Raw genomic sequence first — 12,433 nt, forward strand, 5'->3', positions numbered from 1 at the left:
TATATATATATATATATATATATATCTCAAAGTCAAAGTCAAAGTCAGCTTTATTGTCAATTTCTCCACATGCCAAAGACACACAAAGAAACCGAAATTTCGTTCCCCCCTATCCCACGGTGACAAGACATGGCTCACAACAGACAAACAAGTAAACAAGTATAACAAAAGCGTGCTGAATAAATAATGAATAAATAAATAAATAGGAGGAGCAGAAAAAAAAAAGGAGCAAGTGCGCGTACAGCAGACATTCCCGAAAATAGCGCAACAGTGCCGCACGCTACGCAGAAGGGGGTAGAGAGTTCAGGGCCCTAACAGCCTGGAGAAAGAAGCTGTTGGCGAGTCTGGTGGTGCGGGAGCGCAGGCTCCTGTACCTCTTCCCAGAGGGCAGAAGGTCAAACAAAGAGTGAGCCGGGTGACTCACATCTCTGGCAATCGAGGTTGCCTTGCGGGCGACATGGGAGGTGTAAATGTCCTTCAGGGAGGGTAGCGAAGCACCAATAATCTTACCAGCCGTATTCACTATGCGCTGCAGGGCCTTCAAGTTCTGTTCAGTACAGTTACCACCCCAGACAGCGATGCAACTGGTGAGGACGCTCTCAATGGTGCCACGGTAAAATGTAGACAGTACTGCCTGAGGAGCACATGCACGCCTGAGCTTCCGCAGGAAGTACAAGCGGCGCTGAGCTTTCTTTGCCAGTGACGAGGTGTTTTCGGACCAGGAGAGGTCCTCACTGATGTGCACCCCCAGGAACTTGGTGCAGCTCACCCTCTCCACCACAGCACCGTCGATGATCAGCGGCAGGTGTGTTGTGTGACCCTTCCGGAAGTCAACAATCATTTCCTTGGTCTTATTGACGTTCAGCAGGAGGTTGTTGTCCCTGCACCACGTGGTCAGAAGGTCAACTTCCGACCTGTACCGAGTCTCGTCGCCCTTCGTGATGAGACCCACCAGAGTCGTGTCGTCAGCAAACTTCACTATGCGGTTGTCGCTGTAGGTCGCAGTGCAGTCATGCGTCAGCAGGGTGAAGAGCAATGGACTGAGCACGCAGCCCTGGGGGGCTCCCGTGCTCAGCGTGATGCTGGCGGAGATTTTGTCGCCAACACGCAATATATATATATATATATATATACGTATAAGGGCGAGGCGGCTCGGTGGCGCACTGGGTAGCACGTCCGCCTCACAGTTAGGAGGGTGCGGGTTCGATTCCACCTCCGGCCCTCCCTGTGTGGAGTTTGCATGTTCTCCCCGGGCCCGCGTGGGTTTTCTCCGGGCACTCCGGTTTCCTCCCACATTCCAAAAAACATGCTTGGTAGGCCGATTGAAGACTCCAAATTGTCCCTAGGTGTGAGTGTGAGTGCGATTGGTTGTCTGTCTCTGTGTGCCCTGCGATTGGCTGGCAACCAGTTCAGGGTGTCCCCCGCCTACTGCCCGATGACGGCTGGGATAGGCTCCAGCACGCCCGCGACCCCCGTGGGGACTAAGCGGTTCAGAAAATGGATGGATGGATGGACGTATAAGGGCGGCTCGGTGGCGCACTGGGTAGCACGTCCGCCTCACAGTTAGGAGGGTGCGGGTTCGATTCCACCTCCGGCCCTCCCTGTGCGGAGTTTGCATGTTCTCCCCGAGCCCGCGTGGGTTTTCTCCGGGCACTCCGGTTTCCTCCCACATCCCAAAAACATGCTTGGTAGGCCGATTGATCACTCCAAATTGTCCCTAGGTGTGAGTGCGAGTGCGAATGGTTGTTTGTCTCTGTGTGCCCTGCGATTGGCTGGCAACCGGTTCAGGGTGTCCCCCGCCTACTGCCCGATGACAGCTGGGATAGGCTCCAGCACGCCCGCGACCCCCGTGGGGACTAAGCGGTTCAGAAAATGGATGGATGGATATATACGTATATATGTGTGTGTGTATAGATATAGATAGATAGATAGATAGATAGATAGATAGATAGATAGATAGATAGATAGATAGATAGATAGATAGATAGATAGATAGATAGTAGTATTGTTGATTTCAGCATGTATTGGGCCTGTAATTGATGCATCATGTATTTTACAATGTGTTAGCTTTAGAAATCAAAAGGTCATTCTTGCCTCTTTTTATTTGTAGTTTTCACAAGATATTTGATTTGCAACATCATGTGCGGAAGAGAAATTAATAAAAATCTGGACAACATTGCAAATCGTGGCCTCTCGCTGCACCAGTGGTGTTACATTAATCTTTCTTGTATCTTACTGGATTTATTGGGTTGTTTTAAATGTGTGCAGTCATTAATTATCCATAACTTGGAAATTGATTTGATTATAATTATTATGATGGTTATTACTATTATTTTATAGCATATATTTTATTTCAGTGTCCACCTTGCTTTTCCATGGGCGACTCATTTTAATGGAAGGATTGCAGGGGAAGGTTTGTGGGTGGCTTTAGCGTAAAACTGTATCCGAAAGCTCGGCGCGCAAATTACAAGAATGCTGTCGTCACAGCCCACGCTTTAAATTCGGCACTGATACAAATAGAGCGCGAGTGCGCCATTTCCGTACTACTGAGTACGTACACGCACTTGTGAGTGTGCACCGAGCTTTCTGACACGGCTTCCGGTAGTAAATGCGCAGGCGAGTGGTTCCCCATCTACTGGGGAAACACAGTCGTTGCAGGCAAAATGACCGGAAAAAAAAAAAACGTTTAATAATACAATTTATTTAGGGTTGGCGGGCCGGATTAAACGGTCCCGTGGGCCGGATGTGGCCCACGGGCCGTAGTTTGCCCATACCTGTGCTAGACTGATATTTTTGCAGACATACATGGATGTATGGATGGGAAGATTTTTTGTGTGTGGTATTGTTATTGTTTTTGAATACAGTGGAGCCTCGGTTTTCGACCACAATCCGTTCCAGAAGGCTGTTCGAGAAGTGAAACGTTCGAATTCCGAATCATGTTTTCCCATTACAAATAATGGAATAAAATTTAATCCATTCTAAGCAAAAAAAGGCATTTTTATAGCATTTTTTTTTCATTATTTTACACCATAAACCGCATAAATAAGTGAGTAGGTAATGTATAAATAAATAATATAAATAATAAACTGAATTAATAGAGTAGGCTAGGCTGGGGAATGTATTGCCGTATCTGTAGCAACTTGCTTGTGTGTTTCATTCTAATAGTAAAAGATATCTTTTTAAATTGTGAGGGGAAAAAAAGCACATTAAAAAATATGTTTATATTTTTTATTTTTACCAATGAAAGACAACATTTCAAAGATCGTGAAAGAAAGCAGCAAAAACGTTTTAATTTCAAAAAACAAAACCAAAAAAAAAACTGCAGAAATTCTAATGAAAGATAACATACAGTATACGTACTAATGAAAGATAACATACAGTATACTTACTGTATCAAAGTCTTTGTTTTTCATGATCGAGCTTATTGTCGATTTTTGCCATGCAAAACTCCCGTGCCAACTCTGACACACGCACACCGGACTCATATTTTGCGATTAATTCTTTTTTAAATTCAATCGTTTTGTGCACTACTTTCCTCTTTTCGCCATGATCAGCTTTACTGCTTCCACTTGCTTCCTTTGGTGGCATGATTAGAGTTGATGCAATCCTCAGAGTAACGAGAATGTAATAACGAACGGAGTCAGTTGGTCCTCTCGGCTCATCTCGCGAGGTTCGACAACTGAAATTTTGTCTGACATCCGAAGCAAAAAATCTCGAATTTTTTTGTTCGAATACCGATTTGTTCGAGAACCAGGACGTTCGAAAACCGAGGCTCCACTCTATTAGTTCCAAACAATATCAAAGTCAAAGTCAGCTTTATTGTCAATTTCTCCACATGCCAAAGACACACAAAGAAACCGAAATTTCGTTCCCCCCTATCCCACGGTGACAAGACTTGGCTCACAACAGACAAACAAGTAAACAAGTACAACAAAAGCGTGCTGAATAAACGCAAAAGGGGGTAGCGTGTTGTGTGACCCTTCCGGAAGTCAACAATGATTTCCTTGGTCTTATTGACGTTCAGCAGGAGGTTGTTGTCCCTGCACCACGTGGTCAGAAGGTCAACTTCCGACCTGTACTGAGTCTCGTCGCCCTTCGTGATGAGACCCACCAGAGTCATGTCGTCAGCAAACTTCACTATGCGGTTGTCGCTGTAGGTCGCAGAGCAGTCATGCGTCAGCAGGGTGAAGAGCAATGGACTGAGCACGCAGCCCTGGGGGGCCCCCGTGCTCAGCGTGATGCTGGCGGAGATTTTGTCGCCAACACGCACCACCTGAGGCCTCTGACAGAGGAAGTCCAGTAGCCAGTTGCAGAGGGAGGTACTGAGGCCCAGCTCGTCGAGTTTGGAGATGAGTTGCTGCGGCACAATGGTGTTGAAGGCAGAGCTGAAGTCCACAAACAGCAACCTCACATATGAGTCCTTTCTCTCCAGGTGGGTGAGGGCCGAGTGGAGGGCAGAGCAGATGGCATCCTCAGAGGACCGCTTGGCACGGTACGCAAACTGGAAAGGGTCATGCTGTCATGTGTTGTCCTGGTCACTTCCTGTTTTATTGTGTGATTTTCCTCTCGTTCCAGTCGGTGTGTCCTTCCCCTGTGCGTCCGGTCACGTGACTCCCTGATTCCAAGTGTGTGCACCTGTGCCAATGACCAACTGTCTTCACCTGTGTTCCCCTCCTTCTGTGTCCATATAACCCGCGCCTTTCCCCGTGTCCAGTGCCAGTGCGTCTTGCCTTGCTAAGAACACTAGCGATCACGAAACCCTCGAGTTCCACGTAGAAGCCTTGTTTGAACGACTTTGATCACCTATGTTAACTTGGTTACATAGTTATCTTCGTTATAGTATTTCCCTCGGTTCGAGGCGCTTTGATTTCCCCTTTTTCTCCCTCGGTTCGAGGCGCCTTAGTTTCCCCCTTTTTTCCCTCATATTGAGGCACCTTTTGTTACTACTGCCATTGGAGAAAATAAACACATCTTTGGACTTTGGAAACTCTGCATTCGAGTCCTCTCCCTGCTCCGCGCCTGACACAATATCAACAAAACTAGCTGTTTCGTGAACGGGTGTATGAATCAGAGTGGAAAGGGGTTGCCATTTTTCTCAATTCCAAGAGGAAACAGGCAGGAGACTGTGACTTGCATTAAACACACAGACTGAATTGAGGACTGGATTTGCAGTGCTCCTTTTGTATTATATGTATATTATATATATTTATATCTATTAAGTATTGTTTGTCTTAGTTTCTGTCTTGAACTGTTGAAAGAGTCTTCCATTTTGAAAACCATTTATCCAGCAGGGGTGCTGGAGCCTATCCAGCAGACTTTATGCAAAAGGGGGACAACAGCCTAAACACCATTCAGCCACAGGACAAATTTAGAGAGAAACAATCATTTACACTCACGTTCACACCATCACTGTGGGAGTGGGAACCAAACCCACGCTCCTTGGTTCTTTTCTTTTTTTCTTTCTTTTTGTTTGCATTCTGCAGTAGAACATTAATACTCAGTCATTTATAATTTTATCTCAAATCTTTGCTGATATAACGAATGCAAACCTGTGTGACTTTTTCTTAAATGAAAACATTTTACATTGCCTTATTTTCCGCATTTAATTATTATGCAGTTTTTTTTTGCTTCCACGTACCCCCTGCAATGTGCTCATGTCCTCGTCATTGCTTTTTGGTGCTTGTATTCGTCAGTGTCTGTGCTCGCCCCTCCCTTCCTGTGTCTCTCAATCTATGTACTAATCACAGTCACCTGCCTCTCGTTACCTGTCGCGTATATAAGTCCTGTCTGCGTGTCACACCCCTGTCGGATTGTTCTCGTCTCTCGTCTCGTCTGTCGTTGTTGTCGTCCCTGTCTTTATCTTGTCTTTTTGTTCAGTTAGTCTTGTCCCTAGTCGAGCTTCTTATAGTCTGTCTTTGAGTTCTCCAAAAAAACCTGGTCCAAGCTGCATTTGGTCACCCTGCACCATTCCATCCATGAGAGTATTGAATTTTCAAACTGTGTGAGTGGTCTATAAACGCACCTACGTTCTACTGCAGAACGTGAACAAGGAAAATAAAATAAAAATGAGGAAAAGGAAGTAAAGAAAAGAAAATAACGAAAAGGAACCTTATGACTAAAAATGGAAATGTCACGGATCAGAGACAGGACAACCAAGTGCACACGATCCTTTATTGAAAAGGGGGGAAAGGGGAAGTGGAACACTGGACTTGCGGTCTGGCGTGGCTGAGCAGCAGAGCACAGCGCGTAGTCGTAGTCGGAGGCAGGCAGGTTGTCAAGATAGGCGGCGATCAGGCGTGGTCGGTCAGTTTACGGAAACAGTTGGCAACAGAGATCGTTCAGGGGACCAAAAGGCAGTGGTGTCACGGGCAGGGTAAGGAGACGAACTGACAACCACTGGCAGAATGCATAGAGGTTAAGTAGTGGACCTAACGAGCTGTAGCAGGTGCTGGCAATTCCTTGATTGGGGCTTGGCTGGGAGTCCGGTGACGCAGGGACGTGACAGAACCCCCCCCCCCAAGGGACGGCTCCCGACGTCCCAAAAACAGAACCCCAAGCCAGAGCAGGAAGACGGGCGGGAGGGGGGGAACCCAAGACGCACATTAACAACAATCTGACAAGTCAGAGTCAGACGAACACGTTGACCAAACACCGTCAGCAGGTGGCACCACCGCCCAGTCCTCCTCCTCAGCAGTGGCATCGGGAGATGCCAACCTGGGGGCCGGCTCGGGAACCAAATGGGTCTCTTCCGGACGACTTCGAGCAGGATGCCGGTCGGAATGCAACGCCTCGCCAGCCGGAGTAGAACCAGGCTGCGGACATTGCAACGGCAGCCGAAGAGGAGCCAGAGCCATAGGCTGCGTCTGACGACGAGACTGGGCCCGCGGCCACTGCCTACGGGTTGAAGAAGCGGAGGGCCGAGAGGCAAGGGCACGGGCTGGAGTCGAAGACCGGGTCTGGGGCAGGGAGTCGCGACAGGTGGCAGGGGGCAAGCAAACCGTTCCCAAACGGATCCCTGCTAGGCGGGTGCTCCTAGCCCTCTTCTGGCAAGAGGCCACCCAGTGGCCCTCACCCCCGCAGTACAGGCAAAGCCTATCTCTGAGGCGCCTACGACGCCGCCTTGCCGAGAGGGAAGTGCGTCCTATCTCCATTGGTTCCGGCCAGCCGGGCTGGGCGGGAGGAGTATTAAAGGTGCGCTGGCTTACGTGGACAGGATCCCTGGCGGACGACAGGTCAGGCGGAAAAACAGGTGCTCTCCCTGACATCCGAGGTGTCGGGCTGGTGTCACTGTGACGGGGGGGCGGAGTCACCCTCCTCTTCTCGCGTCGCCTTGACTGGATCCGCCGATCCACCCGCGCAGCCAGGTCCATGGCCTCTTCAAGGGTCTGAGGGCGCTCGTAGGACACCATCTCGTCCTTGATATACTCCGCAAGTCCGTGGAGGAAGGTGCCGATGAGAGCCGCGGCGTTCCAGTCGCTCCGACGCGCCACCGTCTGGAACTTGATGGAGTACTGGGCGACGGATCTGCTGCCTTGGTGCAGCGTGATGAGTTCCTCGGAGGCATCTTCCGAGGCTGAGCCCAAGTCAAACACGCGCAGGATTTCAGCTGCAAAGGCATCGAACGACGAACAGGCGGGTCCCTGCCGCTCATATTCTGCCGTTCCCCACAGCCATGCCTCGCCCGTAAGGTGAGTAAGTACAAAACCCACCTTGGCTGGTTCCGTGGCGAACGTGATGGGCTGGAGGTTAAACAAGACGCGGCAGTTTGTCAAAAAGGCCCGTACGTACTTGGGATCACCGTCGAACCTCGCGAGGTTGCTGAGTCTGGGCTCCGGGACGTCCACGAGCTGCCTGGGCGCCGGGGCAGGACGGGGCGTGGACATAACGGCGGGCTGATCGGTGGGGCTGAGTGGAACGGTCGTGGACAGGGCTCGCGCAGATTGGGTCGCAGCAGCCAGAGGAGCCAAATCTTTAAGGGCTTTGAGAGCTTCTACCAGTTCTTGGTGGAGCTGATGGTGCTGCAGGAGCTGCTGTTGCTGCTGCCGGACGATCCTCGTCAATGTCGCCATCTCCTCTGTGATCTTGCTAAGGTCCCACTCCATGTGGGTCGGGCGGTCCAGGGCGGAGGGACTGTGTGCTGGTTGCATATTTGGTCAGTTCGTTCTGTCACGGATCAGAGACAGGACAACCAAGTGCACACGATCCTTTATTGAAAAGGGGGGAAAGGGGAAGTGGAACACTGGACTTGCGGTCTGGCGTGGCTGAGCAGCAGAGCACAGCGCGTAGTCGTAGTCGGAGGCAGGCAGGTTGTCAAGATAGGCGGCGATCAGGCGTGGTCGGTCAGTTTACGGAAACAGTTGGCAACAGAGATCGTTCAGGGGACCAAAAGGCAGTGGTGTCACGGGCAGGGTAAGGAGACGAACTGACAACCACTGGCAGAATGCATAGAGGTTAAGTAGTGGACCTAACGAGCTGTAGCAGGTGCTGGCAATTCCTTGATTGGGGCTTGGCTGGGAGTCCGGTGACGCAGGGACGTGACAGGAAATTTACAAACATATAAGTGCCCGGACCACGTCACAACGCCTGGGGGTTGTCTTGTTGGAACTATTGCTAGCACCAGACTTCCAGCGAGGAGGCCGACCCTTCAGCTGAGTGTGGCCGTTTAAAATGCCTCCTTTTCAAATAGGCGGCGGAGATGGTACCCTGTTATATTTTGTCCTAGTTCTTTATCTTTAATGCTCGCTATGCTAATAGTAATCAGGAAGCTGCCTTCTCAGCTTAACTATTTAATGTATGCCACAAAGATCGAGACACAGCTGTGGAGCCTAAACTCCACCTCCAGGATTCCTACTCTTATACTTTTGGCCGCCCTCCTGCAAGGGGGAGAGTCTGTCTAGCCTGTGTGATAATGTGTGACCTTGCGGTCTTAACTGAGATCAACTCCTATGTATGTGCAAAAAGTGTCATAGAGAAGAGATAGCCAGTGAAAGCAAGAGAAGGGTCACAGCAAGATAAAGGCATAGCTTAAGCTATCTAGCAAATCACAGGTGCCATAGAGACCTATTCTAACAACCCCATACAAGGACTTCAGGGGAAATGTCAAATGAACTCTTACCAATTTCAATTGACTATATAACGATCTATGAACAATTCAGCTTCCACAAAGCCTTCGAAACACATCGTGTTTGCGTATGTTGGTGACTGGTGAAAGGAAACAGACTGGGCAAGGCACCTCAGCTGCAGGGAGGCTTCCAGTTTCTCTAAAATCAGCCACGGAGAGACTAATGCTTTTAATATGTTGAAGTAGATGTCCATCTAAGTTTTGGTGCCAATTGATAGCCGTTTTTTTTAAGTTTTAAGCAATAGTCTTTACAATGATTTCCAATGGGGAAATTGTGATCTCTTCCTTCTGTGACGTCATCAACCAAGACATAGAGGGGAGTGTGGCCCAATTCCTCATTAAAAAGTTAAAGTCCCAAGTTTCAATGATCGTTGTCACACACACATCTGGGTGTGGTGAAATTTGTCCTCTGCATTTAACCTATCCCCGTGTGATTTTGATCCATCCCTGGGGGAGAGGGGAGCAGTGAGCAGCAGCGGTGCCGCGCTCGGGAATCATTTGGTGATCTAACCCCCCAATTCCAACCCTTAATGCTGAGTGCCAAGCAGGGAGGCAATGGGTGCCATTTTTATAGTCTTTGGTATGACCCGGCTAGGGTTTGAACCCACAACCTTAGGGCGGACACTCTACCACTAGACCACTGAGCTAAATGTGAGCATTTTCATTTTTTTTCATTTTCCTGATTAAAAAAAATATATAAACGGGACTAGTCAGTGAAAAATGAACCATCCTCGGTTGACCCTCCCTTTGTTACTTTAAAGTCAAAGTCAGCTTTATTGTCAATTTCTCCACATGCCAAAGACACACAAAGAAACCGAAATTACGTTCCCCCCCATCCCACGGTGACAAGACATGGCCCACAATAGACAATCAAGTAAACAAGTAAACAACAACGTGCTGAATAAATAATGAATAAATAACACAACAATAAATAAATAAGAGGAGCAAAAAGGAGCAAGTGAGCGTACAGCAGACAGTCCAGAAAATAGCGCAACAGTGCCGCACGCTACGCAGAAGTTCAGTTCAGGGTCCTAACAGCCTGGAGAAAGAAGCTGTTGGCGAGTCTGGTGGTGCGGGAGCGCAGGCTCCTGTACCTCGTCCCAGAGGGCAGAAGGTCAAACAAAGAGTGAGCCGGGTGACTCACATCACTCGCAATCGAGGTTGCCTTGCGGGCGAGATGGGAGGTGTAAATGTCCTTCAGGGAGGGGAGCGAAGCACCAATAATCTTACCAGCCATATTCACTATGCGCTGCAGGGCTTTCAAGTTCTGTTCAGTGCAGTTACCACCCCAGACAGCGATGCAACTGGTGAGGACGCTCTCAATGGTGCCACGGTAGAATGTAGACAGGGCTGCCTGAGGAGAACATGCACGCCTGAGCTTCCGCAGGAAGTACAGGCGGCGCTGAGCTTTCTTTACCAGTGACGCGGTGTTTGCGGACCAGGAGAGGTCCTCACTGATGTGCACCCCCAGGAAATTGGTGCAGCTCACCCTCTCCACCACAGCACCGTCGATGATCAGCGGCAGGTGTTTTGTGTGACCCTTCCGCAAGTCAACAACGATTTCCTTGGTCTTGTTTACGTTCAGCAGGAGGTTGTTGTCCCTGCACCACGTGGTCAGAAGGTCAACTTCCGACCTGTACCGAGTCTCGTCGCCCTTCGTGATGAGACCCACCAGAGTCGTGTCGTCAGCAAACTTCGCTATGCGGTTGTCGCTGTAGGTCGCAGTGCAGTCATGCGTCAGCAGGGTGAAGAGCAATGGACTGAGCACGCAGCCCTGGGGGGCACCTGTGCTCAGCGTGATGCTGGCGGAGATTTTGTCGCCAACACGCACCACCTGAGGCCTCTGACAGAAGAAGTCCAATAGCCAGTTGCAGAGGGAGTTACTGAGGCCCAGCTCGTCGAGTTTGCAGATGAGTCGCTGCGGCACAATGGTGTTGAAGGCCGAGCTGAAGTCCACAAACAGCAACCTCACATATGAGTCCTTTCTCTCCAGGTGGGTGAGGGCCGAGTGGAGGGCAGAGCAGATGGCATCCTCAGAGGACCGTTTGGCACGGTACGCAAACTGGAAAGGGTCAATGGTGGGGGGGAGAACGGATTTGATGTGCTCCATGACAAGCCGCTCAAAGCACTTCATGATGATGGGCGTCAGTGCGGTAGTCATTGAAGCAGGACGGTGCAGGTTTCTTCGGCACAGGAACGATGGTGGCAGCCTTGAAACACGAGGGGACGATGGCCTGCTGCAGGGAAACGTTAAAGATGTCCGTGAAGACACCCGACAGCTCCCCAGCGCAGTCCTTCAGCGCTCGACCCGGGATGTTGTCAGGGCCCCCCGCTTTACGGGTGTCAATAGCGTCAAGCGCCCTCCTCACTCCGTCGGCAGAGAGGCGCAGGGGCTGCTCGTGTGGGGGGGAAGCTGCTCGTGTGGGGGGGAAGCGAAGATGGTGAAACCGTCAGGGTGCGCCGTCTGCTGTTCACTGACAGCCTGGTACAGTTCACCAAGCGCCGCGATCCTGTCGCCTTCCATGTTGGAAGGCGGGATGTATACCGCGACTAGCAGAATCGCGGTAAATTCCCTCGGCAGGTAAAAAGGACGGCACTTGATGATCACAAACTCCGCAAGTGGCGAGCAGTGCTTACATACCACCACAGAGTCCCGGCACCATTCTTCTCGCATGTAGACGCATATTCCACCTCCTCGCGACTTTCCCCCTCGTACAATGGCACGGTCCACCCGATAGCACGCTAGCCGCTCCAGATGCACGGCAGAGTCCGGAATGTTGTCAGTCAACCAGGTCTCAGTGAACACGAGCACACAGCAGTTCCGCACCGTCCGGTTCGTAGACCTCAGCAAGCGAACGTAATCCATTTTGTTGTCCAGCGATCGAACATTCGCCAGAAGAATGGAAGGCACCGCCGGTCGGGCTGGGTTGGCCGCCAGTCCGGCCCGGACCCCTCCGCGCTTGCCCCTCTTCTTCCTCCTCGCACACCGTTTCCGACGGCTCCCAACCGGGGGAGGAATAGCGGGCGAGGTCGGCGACGTTTCAGGACGTAGCAGTCCGAGCGCCTTTAATGTCGCCGCTTCAAAGTCCAGAACGCCACAAAACCCACTTCTGCCGATGTCGAGCAGAACCTGCCTGCTGTACTTGTAGCACGATATAGCACGACGAGACGAACACATGAGACTGTCGGACGAACACTCATTAGACGAACAAATCACCGTACTGACGGGACAGAGAGTGGCCGCTGCGTGTGCACGCGCCGCCATCTTGATAAAAAGAAAAGCAATCAATTAAAGAACACAGATTTCCTCTA

At 50.4% G+C, this 12,433-nt stretch overlaps 1 protein-coding gene across 12 annotated transcripts in view; it reads right to left on the minus strand.

Moving 5' to 3' along the window:
* The window catches only part of il16 (interleukin 16), a 171,786-nt gene that overhangs the window by 105,962 nt on the left and 53,391 nt on the right, over window positions 1-12,433 (minus strand). The window lies entirely within an intron of this gene.

The sequence above is a fragment of the Syngnathus scovelli genome, chromosome 4 (genome assembly GCF_024217435.2).
Source record: "Syngnathus scovelli strain Florida chromosome 4, RoL_Ssco_1.2, whole genome shotgun sequence".
NCBI classification, from domain to species: Eukaryota; Metazoa; Chordata; class Actinopteri; order Syngnathiformes; family Syngnathidae; genus Syngnathus; species Syngnathus scovelli.